This window comes from Pristis pectinata, chromosome 6 (assembly GCF_009764475.1).
Source record: "Pristis pectinata isolate sPriPec2 chromosome 6, sPriPec2.1.pri, whole genome shotgun sequence".
Classification (NCBI taxonomy): Eukaryota; Metazoa; Chordata; class Chondrichthyes; order Rhinopristiformes; family Pristidae; genus Pristis; species Pristis pectinata.
In genome coordinates this window covers 16,236,241-16,247,939 of record NC_067410.1, presented here as the reverse complement: position 1 = coordinate 16,247,939, position 11,699 = coordinate 16,236,241, and positions in this window count along the sequence as shown.

Here is an 11,699-nt window from a genome sequence, read left to right as displayed (position 1 = left end):
AACCTCGACTCTGCATTTCTGTTTACCCCAGATAAACTTTCACTCACAGTATTTGAGAGGATGATGATGATGAGAGTCTTTGATATTTTTGATGCAGAGGTAGTTAGATTTTTGATCAGTTAGGAGGGTAAAGGTTACCAGGGTTCAATGGTAATGCAGTGTTGAGGTTACAACAGATCTGCCATGATCTTATTAAATGGTGGAGCAGGCTCGATGGTCTATATAGCCTACTCCAGCTCCTAATTAATACATAGATTCATACATGTGTACAGGGCACAAATCAGAGTATGAAAGAATAGTCTCCACTTGCCTTGATAAGTGCAGCTTTAACAGCACCCAAGAATCTCTACAATAGGACAAACAACCTGTTTGAATGGTACCCCAGCTAACACCCTAAATATTCATTCCTCCAGCATTGGTGCACAGTGACTGCAATGTGAATAATCTACAAAATGCAGCACAGTTACCTGTGTTATTATGTAGTTCTAATAAAGAACTACAGTTCCCAGTAGGCAATGCAAGGGGTCACATGGCAGGAACAGAAAGTGGCTGTATAAAGAGAAGGAGAGCAAGCCAGTCTGTGTTGGTTAATAAAATATCCAGATGTTATACCCACGCGAAGTTTGTCTCTCGATGAGGAACAAACATAACATTACCTGCCCAGGTATTCTGACAGCACCTCCCCAACCTGCGCCTTCTGCCGTCAAGAATGACAAGGGCAGAAGCTGAATGTGAACACCACCTCATGCATGTCCTCCTTTGAGTGCACGCCATCCTGGCTCGGAAATATATTACTGTTTCTTCATCATCACTGGGTCTAAATCCTGGAACTCCCTACCCAACTGCACTGTGGGATTAGCTTCACCTGTGACTCAAGAAGGGAGCTCACTACCAACTCCTCAAAGGCAATTAGGAACGGGAAATCAATACCAATGTCCAGATCCTGAAAATTCCTTGGCACCAAGCATTGAATCATCTGTGATAGAACTTTAGTGAAATCTTCCCCTCCAGTGGTCTGATACCTACCCCACCCTTGCCTCCTGCCCTGTTGCAAGGCAACTCAGAACTTTCAGTTCCTCTCTATATACTGTCCGTTAAGCTGCACTGTTTGCTACAAATGTACTTGCAATGGGTAGTACAGATCTGCATCTGCTTTCATTTTGACATGGCTGCTTTCTAAGAGCATTGCCAAGTTATCTGTGCCAGTGTTTTGTGGCTCTGCTTAGTATCATGCCAGATACAGGCCATCGTTGGTCAGTCAGACTGGGTGAGGTTATGGTTCCTGTTCTGACTGATTTTAACCTGAAATTGGATTCAGGTCCTACATATGGTGTCATAATTTGATTTGCCTTTTAAAAGAGGCCTATGTCTCGAAGCAGGCTGGCTTTTCCATTGCCTGTTGATAGACCCTTCTAAAACCAGAAATAGGCTGATCAGCAATGCTAACTGACTCAGTTTTAAGGTTGATTTTGGCAAGTTAGACTTCCTTGGCTCTCTCAGACTTGCCTGTTGCCTTGCCTTGCCTTGGTAGAGTTCCTTTATCATAGGCCATCCTTTTCTACAGCATTTGCTGTTCATCTAGAGTCCTGTAAATGCTTCAGTTAGAGACAAGTTTTTGGCCATTAGATAACCTATTTGTGCTTCTATACAAATTGAAGAAAACCCAGATCAAAATCTTCTAAAAATTTGGAAAAAAAAGCCTTACTAACAACATGAAAAATACTGATAGTCTGGAACAAATGGAAGCTAAAATGTTTTTGGGCCTCGAGTTTTGCTGATGTCAGTAGACCCTTTCCAGATTTTTGAAGGGACATCTATTTCCATCCATTCTAAACAGATGAAACGCCACATCGGCTTTGTTTCAATGCAACGTTTCATATAACTGAAGAGTTGGCCTAAGTTCAGCCAAATAACTTTAAGTCTTGTCAAAAAATGTCCTGTTGCAAAATTGCCCTGTTGTGAAGTGACACAGATCAAGCAATATGGATCCAAGCCAGACCCTCTGCTCTCTGGGGGCTGTGCTACATCTGCAACACCAGTCTCGGGAACCAGAATGCTTACCCACAAGATGAGTTAAATGGGAGGCATGGTGCTGCCCATTAAGGACTACAGCTGTTTTGTAAGGAACAATGTCGGTAGTTTTAAAAGCAGCCAAACTTCTCAGGGGAGAAAAGTGTCGGAATTATAACAAATTCCTTTTAGTTTGTTATTGCAAAAAAACATCTGATCTTCCCTGCCAACTTAAAAATTCCTTTTGCAACAGAAAAACAGGAAGAGAGTTTCCTCCCCCTTCCTCCGCTTTGCCTTTAAGGACAATCTTACTGTTCATTTTCTTTGGCTCTCACCACACTTCCTGTCAAGCAGTGCAGTCTACAATCTGACATATGTGTGTGGTGTTCTGTGTGCTCTCTGTGTATTAACCCTATCAGCTGTGCCTCATCAGGGTGCCTATTGAGAATTCCACACTCTAACCAGCTTTACTGCCATTCTTTTCCGTCTCTTGGTGATGTAGAAATCTAATGAAGTTCTTAGAAATGCTGCAACCACAAAGATAGAAACTATTTGCCTTAAAGTCAATTAGTGAATTTCTAGGCTGGTGCTTTCCGATGGTTCTTTCCCTAGTCCGACTGTTTGGAGGCGCAGCCTTGCAGCTGAACTTCTGCTATTTACATGGGCATACTGGAATTCCAACCTGCAGCCAACATGAGGGTAGGACAAAGCGATGGTTCTCAGTGTGATACCAATTTCAGATTTCAATATTTAATTTACACAGTTGCAGGAAACCCAAGCCTGGAAACTTGTGTTGGGTGTAGGGGCTACCCTGGACTTGCTGGAGTTCCAGACCTCAACCACCCACCCTCTTCCCAGAGCGAGGACATAAAGCAAAGGAAAGTCAACTCAGTTGTGCTGTCGGGGCTAAAAGTGCATACTCATTGAAAGCCTTAATAGCAAAACATTTCACATCGTGAGTCAGTGAAGCAGTCGGAAAAACAATTTTTATTTCAACATTAAACCTTTTTGGTGTGAGTAAATTCTCAGAGTTTCTGAACACCACAATCATAAATGCAATTTTACCATATAAAATTTGACTAAAATATATAAAAGACAGAGTGTTTTTTGAGATCTTCTCTTGATGACTAATTACACTGAGCAGTTTCAGGATTAACATTGTTGGGTGACTTTGTCTTTGCTCATGATTTTCCTACAATTTATCTCGGGGCTGGTCTGTAATTTCTGTAAGGTGATGGAATTTATACCGAATCAAAATGGCTTTGTGTCCAATTGTTGTCAAGCTTTATTTCAATGCTGACTTGCTATGCCATTTCATCTATCAGTAAAAGATATTGCACATTCTGTCATTACATTCCCCACAGTGTATATTTAACATAAGATTATTTCCAACTCATCATGGCAAGCTTCCACACACAGTAATGACCAGATAACCTTTGTTAATGTTGTTTACTGGGGAATAAGTATTGGTTCAGAAGAACTTGCCTACTGTTCTGTAAATAGTGCCATGAAATCTTTTATAATGACATAGGGTGGCCTGGGTTTAACAGTTCACCTTAAAGGAACCCCATTTAATCCCTTATAACTCGTTCAATGTCTTTCTTGTTGAGATGCGAGAAATGATTGCCATGCAACGACACGTGTGCTTTTTACCTCTCCCTGCAACAGTACTGACTCGCTCTACCTCAAAGCTACCCTACTCCATAGTTCCATTTCATCCTTCACTGCGTTCAGTATTTCAAACCTTCCATCACTGTCACTGGTGAAAATGATTACTGAGATTAAGCACAGATGGGTGGAAGAAAAAATCTTCTTGGCTCCTGATAATCAAAGCAATCTTCAAATAAGTAACTGTTGGGTGTGCTTTGTTTTGTTTTATCCAGCCATCTCATTAAAGAGGGCATTAGGCATCAACATTTATTGTGGATTAGAGTTACATGCAGCATAATTAGATGGAGAATTCACTTTCACTTTTCCTGGAGGTCTCCAATCAACTGGTTGGGTTTCCACCAAGACTCAGTGAATTTCATGGTGATTTTATTCTGGTCGAGCTCATCATTTCAATTTCAGCACCTGTCATGGGACTAAGACTAAAAATATACTGAAGTCCTGGGCCATAACTACCAACATAATCAAACCAGCACAGCCTGCATCAGGTGGACAATACCATCCCACAACAACTTCAGCCATTAAGTCATAAATAAAAAGTTAGAAGTGAAAATGAATGCAACTACATGGACACTAAATCCTCTTGGAAGGAGATTGGAATACAACAGCCAGTCAACGTTCAACTCACAGTTATGGCTGGTACAACAGTGTATCAAAAGTACACAGTTCTCAAAGGTTTCACTCAAATTCATTTATACTGGAGCACCATCCAATCCCTAGCTCACAACTTTGCTCAATCCTCCTGACTTGCAAGCTACTGACCTCCCATCCACCTTGACTGTTGACCTACTAGCCTGGTCTCCTATTGATCCGACAACTTGATCTCCATACTCTCTACCCTGGCTAAAAATCTATCTGTCCCATAACTCAACTATTGATCTGCTGGCCCTCCCCACAACTACCCATTTACCAGTACCAGAGGGGTGGGAATTCACAATCCCCACCCCTCCTTATCAGTCACTTATTTTGTTTCCCATCCATCAGGTTCCTTCACTAATTTCAGATCTTGGATGAGTAGATCTCCACAGTGGATCAATTTCCTGGTTTCTTTGTCATTTCATCTGACTCCATGAACTTGTGGAAAATCAAATGAACAACCATTTGATGTCCTGCGGTGTTTCCTTCATTCAAACAGTGAAAACACTTATAATATCCCTCATTGATTGGAAAGGGCTTTGGGATCTTCTGAAATTATGAAAGGTACAAAATAAATGTAAATCTTCCTTGGGTTTCACTCTCTAGGTCACACTGAAACACAATGCTGTATTTACAAGATTTTTCCCCCATTGTTAAATATTTGTCATTATGGCTATGCAGAGTCATTTACAATTATTCACAACTGTCTTCTTGGAAGAGAATATTAGTTAGTCGCTCAAAAATGAGGTGGTGATCAGTTAAATTTTTTGAGGATTTTGAAGTGCTTTGTAGCAGACGGTCTAGCTTTTGTTGTCAGAGAGGATTACATTTCTTCTGCTTTGCATACCAGACAAAATGTTGCTCTCAAAAGTCTTCCTGTGATCTGATTTTAACAAAGCATTTTACTGCAATGTTGAGTTAATTCACTAATTTTTGTTTCCTGGTCATAAAGCAATCCAGCTGTTGGGAAGAGCAAAACTTAGCCACACTTAATTAAGTGCATCAATCCTTTGTTGGTTCTGTACCACGTCTACGTTCTGTGCTCTGAATAATTGCTAGTGAAATTCTTGTACGCAGTGCAACACCACCACCTGCTGGAGACCCACACGGATCTCCATTGTGAGCTTCAGCTTTTGTATTCCATCCATTTAGAGTGGTGTAGTTGGGAAGATTTAGACTAGAGAGAGGATCAAATATTTAATGAGCAGACAACTGACTGAGAGCGGACAACATCATGGAAACCAGCCTCCCCTCCATGGATTCTGTCTATACCTCTCGCTGCCTTGGTGAAGCAGCCAGCATAATCAAAGACCCCACCTACCCGGGTCATTCTCTCTTCTCCCTTCTCCCATCGGGCAGAAGATACAGGAGCCTGAGGGCACATACCACCAGAATCAAGGACAGCTTCTATCCCACTGTGATAAGACTTATTGAACAGTTCCCTTATACAATGAGATGGACTCTTGACCTCACAATCTACTTTGTTATGACCTTGCACCTTATTGTCTACCTGCACTGCACTTTTTCTGTGGCTGTGAAACTTTACTCTGTATTCTGTTATTGTTTGTACCCTGTACTACCTCAATGCACTGTGTAATGAAATGATCTGTATGAACGGTTTGCAAGACAAGTTCTTCACTGTACCTCAGTACAAGTGACAATAATAAACCAATACCAATACCAGTTCTGTGCTTCTATTTACAGTCAAGGTTGGATCAATGCAGAGTGTGTGAATGACCTCTTTCCTCCTCCTTGAATCTTGGAAGGAAATTGTTGCTGAATTAAGACCAGGGGGCTAGAAGTTCTTGAGTACCTCAAAAGCTTTGTTAATCTGACTGCACAAAAATTCAGTGTCAATATGCCATTGTGCACACGGTTTTGTGAAAATAGACCGGTTATGGATCGGTGGCGGAAGTTGGGGGCTTTTGGGATCATTTAAAATAGGCCCAGCGTGATTGGTTGGGGTATTGATTATCAGGCTGTGACTTCAGGGATTTGAGTCAGGGATGTGATTGGATAGGATTTGGTGATGTATGTAAAAGGGTATATTGATTAAGTGATTTGCTGGGAGTGGGAGTTGATATGAAGGTTTGGAGGAATCCTTGGGCTGGAGGCTTGGGATCTGGCTGGATGGGCTTGGAAACATGATCAGAGGACCCAATCTACATCAGCAGTGAGGGTGGGAATGCCATGGTCTGTGGGGTGGGAGCTAACAGTAGGAAAAATTCTTACAGCTCGGTAGACTAGTCAATAAAGTAAAGCCCCATGAGATCCAAGGGAAAATCACAAACTGGATCCAAGATTGGCTCAGTGGCAGGAAGTAAAGTGTAATGGTTGATGTATGTTTTTATGACTGAAGGACTCTTACCACTTGAGTTGCACAAGGCTCAGTACTTGGCTGCTTGCTTTTTATAATGGATAGTAATGATTCAGACTTAACTGTAATGGGCACAATAACAAGGTTTGCAGCTGAAACAAAAATCAGCCATGTGGTTAACCGCAAGGAGGAAAAATCATCAGACTATAGGAAAATATAGATGATTTGGGCAGTTGGGTAGAAAAGTGGCAAGTGGAATTTAATCTGGAAAAGTGTGAGGTAATGAACTTGGAGAGGTGCAACAAGGAAAGGGAATACTCAGTAAATGGAAGGATATTAGGCAGCGTGGAGTAACAGAGGGACCTTGGAGCTTATGTTCACCTGTTGTTAAATGTAGCAGGTTAGGTAACCAAAGTAGTTAAAAAGGCATAGGTGATGTTTTCCTACATTAGTTGAGGTATGTGCTGCCTGGGGTGGTGGTGGAGGCTGATACATTGGTCAAGTTCAAGAGCTTGTTAGATAAGCATATGGAGGAATTTAAAATAGTGGGATATGTGGGAGGAAGGGGTTTGATAGTCTTAGGCTTGGTTTAAAGGTCAGCACAACATGGTGGGCCGAAGGGCCTGTATTGTGCTATATTGTTCTATGGTCCTATGGTATAGACGATAAGGGATGGAGGTTGTATACAACATTAGTTAGAATATAGTCGTAGTCAAAGTCAAAGTTGAGTTTATTGTCATATGCACAAGTACATGTGTGCACAGGTGCCATGAAAAACTTATTTGCAGCAGCATCACAGGCACATAGCATCATATAAGCAGCATTCACAAGAAAAACATAAACATAAATAAAACACAATTTTTACAGGAAGGAACACAATTAGAGCAAAAAAGTCTATTTTAGTTCAAAGTGGTCATAATGTAGCTTGAGTACTTGACACAGTTCTGGTCACCGCATTACAGGAAAGATGTGATTACACAGGAGAGGCTGTAGAGGAGATATACTAGGATGTTACCAGAATGGGAAGATGAGGAAAGACTGCATGGGCCGGGGTTGTTTTTTTGGAACAGAGGTAGCCGAGTGAGACTTAACTGAAATTACAAGGAGCCCAGAATGAAATGTACAAGAAGAACTTATATCCCTTAGCAGAAGGGTCAAAAGTCAAGGGCCATGAAGTATTTGGTATGATGAGGAGAAATGTTTTCAACCAGAGCATGGTAGGGATCTGGAATCACTGCCAAAAATGGTTGGTCGAGACAGAAATGCTCATCACATTTATAACATGTCTTGATGTGCATTTGATCTGCAGAGCTTTGGACTTTCTGCTGGAAGGTGCAAAGAAGTAGAGTTGCTCTTTCCTGATCGGTACAGATATGATGGGCTGAATGGTCACTTTCTGTATTGTAAATTTTCTCTAATTCTATGAATTGTAAGGAATTTTGCAAACTGCATGGCTCATGTGCAAAGATCCTGATCACATTTAGCATTCAGGATTTAGATTAAATTCCTTTGCATTATGGACTAAAACATTGAGCTCTGCAAAGGAATTTCTGGGCCATGGTATTTTTTGTAGTTAGTAAAGTCGTGTCGATTTCAATAATCATCATATTGAAAGTGCATTTGAAAGTGAAAAATAATAAGAAGAGACAGTTTACAATAAAATCTTTCATAGTCCGTGACTAATTAATGTCTGGTACTGTTTGCTCAGCAAACGTCAGCAAAAATGCTTCATCCTATCTCTAAAATTTAACTTAATCACGTTTCATAATAACTTCCTGTCATTATACAAATCTGTTTGGAATGAACAATAACATTGGAATTTTTGCAACAAACCAAATTATTCTTCCTTTTTGATTTTTTTTCTCCCTCCCCCAACTCCAAGTTGAAATTATTTTCCAAACAGCTTTATGATTTAGTGCAAGAGCAACTCCAGAGGTGTTTGCATCCCACTCCCATAAATCCTACCCAGGTCCTACCACCCCACCCCACCACCAACCTTAATGACAAGTGTCAGTAAAGTTCCCCTAAGAATAGTTTATTCAATCCTGGTCTTTTGACAAGGACAAATTACCTTTGCTGTTTTCAATTGTGTTTAATTCCCTATTGACACCTGTTTAATAGGAATGATAATTATCCACTGCTGTTAGTTCAAAAAGGACATATTTTGGCCAGGATTATGTGGTTGTAATGATCACAGCTCGTTATCATTACACCATGAAAATGACGTAAACTTATGGAGTATGCATGTGCAGTTAAACACAGAAGTTTGGAAGTGGCTGTCAGTGGTTCCTAGCTGTTCCACAGAGTGCACAATCTGATTAGTGGAAATCAGTGAACTTTTGGTACTTGCAAATTATTCTTGCTGCAAAAAAGTATGTAAATGTTCGTTTCAGGTGTAAGTGATTTTGTGGTGCATGTCAAGATATAATCATTGCCCAGCAATCTCTTTGACCCTCAAAAACTAACTATGAGGCCTTTATATATTTCTTTTGGCAGATGACATTATCAAGCTCTAGAAAGTCTAGGTGGTGGATTGGACAGTATAAAATGGAGGTGAGGACACCCATTTCAAGACCTCTGTCTGAGTCGAGGAATTTTTTTAAGTGCTTCTTGCAGTGAGTTCTGACTGCCTCACTATCTTGATAAGCTCTCCACCATTCATGACTCTTGGCAGGCTGGGGCCCTTGGGTGTTTAGGCTGCAGATGACAAGGTAATTTTCCAGAAGGAGTTAGCTTTGCCTACTCCTTCCTTGTCAAACTCACCTTTCTGAAGGTTTATGTCCCTTCTGAACGATTCATTGAAGTCACCCAGAAAGATCAGTTTATCTCGTTCTCAAAACGGCACAGAGATTCAAAAGGTTGCAGTAGAATTCTTCCTTAGTCTCACTTCTAATTTTCAAAGTTGGACCATGCATGCAAATGATCAGAGTGTGCAGTGTGTTGGTGATGAGGCATTCACTTATTCCATTGGGTGAGTTGCTGAAACTATTGTGAAACCCACCCCATGAAGATAACATTTCTCTTCCAGCTTGTCCTTCCAAAAGATCAGATGTTATCTCTTCCAATGGTCTAAAGCATTTTGGTGATAGACATCTGACACAAGTCATAACCTCTTCTCCCATAAGGAAAGAGGAGGACAAACTCGAACCTTGGAGATGCAAGAAAGGAGACAAATCTGATTGCAGTGACTACAGCATGGTCTCCTTGCTGCCTACTAAAGAGTATGTCACCCACAAGAGTCTTTCTCATCCACCTGTTAGTAGAAGCTGAAGAGCTGCTCCCTTAATTGCAGTGTTATCCCATCCATCAAAAGGTATGGACAATGGAATCCTTCTCAAACTTGGCTCTCAGAAACTCATCTCCATTCCATGTCAGTTATGTGATGAGGTGCGTGACCTGATTCAACCAACAGATCCACCACAGACAGTGTAAGCTGTGGTCAAGCACGACTGTGTCATTGCTCCAACCCTCTTCTCAATCTTTCTTCCTGCAATATTGCGCCTCACCTTCAAGAAAGGTTCTGCTGGAGTGGAGCTAATTGTCAGAATGAAAGGGAAACTGTTTAATTTCTGTTGCTTCTATTTCATTACCAAGGTTATTCCAACCTCAGTCATTGAGCTGCAGTATATAGATGATGCTTGTGTCTATATACCCTTTTAGTTTTGGCTCCAAGCCATCACTGATTCATTCACTAGCATGCAAAAAAAAGAGATTTACATAAAATATTCACAAAACAATGGTCCCCTTTCAACCTGTCTCCACTACACAACACCATCCCTTAACAGTAAAGTTGCACAATAAAATCCTGGAAAATGTGAACCGTTTTCTATATCTCAGAAGTCATGTACCAGTGATGGTAAAATTCACTGCAGTCTCCAGTGTACCAGCACAGTCTTTGGCTATTTGAGGAAAAATGTGTTCCAAAATCAACCCCCCCCCCATTAAGTTTATGATCTTCCATGCAGAGTGATCCCAGTTCTCCCATGTGTAATGGAGATATGGATCATATACATCAGGCAGCTCAGAGCACTGAAGAGTCGCCATCAATGCCATACTTATAAAATTCTGCAAATCCATTGGCAGTCTTGTAAACAAATGTCAGTGTCCTCTCTCAGGTCAACATCCCTAACACTGAGGCACAGTGTGATATAAAGTTTGAATATTGTTGGATTAGATCTATGAAAACAGCTCAAAATGCCCTTAATGCTTTTATGGACTGAGCAAAGTTTATAAAGTTCTTCTGGCTCTTTCAGAACATTTCACAGTAACTGAAATGCACATTTATGAACGTAAATGAACATAAAAACAAGGAATAGTTCACGGCCTCTGTTCCAGTTCCCTCCCTGTTCCTTTTAAGCTTTGATTCCCCTTTAGACAAAAAGACTGTGTATCTTAATCTTGAATGTATTCAATGATTAAACCTCCTATTGAATATTTTCCATTTATCTCTTAAAGTCCAGAAGGCAAAGCAATGTACAAAATTGCCCTGGGTAGATTAAGGCCATTTATTATTCCTATCCCTACATTGATAAATTAAATTTCTGTTTACAATGTGAAAAGCAGGCAGCACACTTCCATTTATTTTGACAAACTTAATCATTTATTAATGCACTGGGAACTGGAATGAATTTGGTCAGTATGTTAATTACCTCCACACATAAAACTGTGCTGACAATTAGGTACAAAGGATGTATCATAAACCTCTAACAGCGAGGAAAAATTAATCTTTACTTTCAATTGACATCTTACATTTTTTTTGTTTTCTGGTTAAGCTTAATGGAAAGTTCCAAATAAATGAAAAACTGTATGTGTTGAAGGAGGTTGCTCTATCACACCTAAAAACAATGGTTTTCAAAAGAGAAACTTCCATGAAGAGAGCCTGACCAGAGCCCCCTGATGATCTCAGTCAGTGGGAGCTGAGCTTGTGAACACCAGTTGGCTGTTTCATCACATGACCTTCAACCTCCAAACTGCCCTGTTTCATGCTTCTGCCTTTGATCACCTGACATATCCAGCATGTTCTGCCTTCTCATGCCAATCAAAAAGTAAACGGACTCTTTGCTCCCCA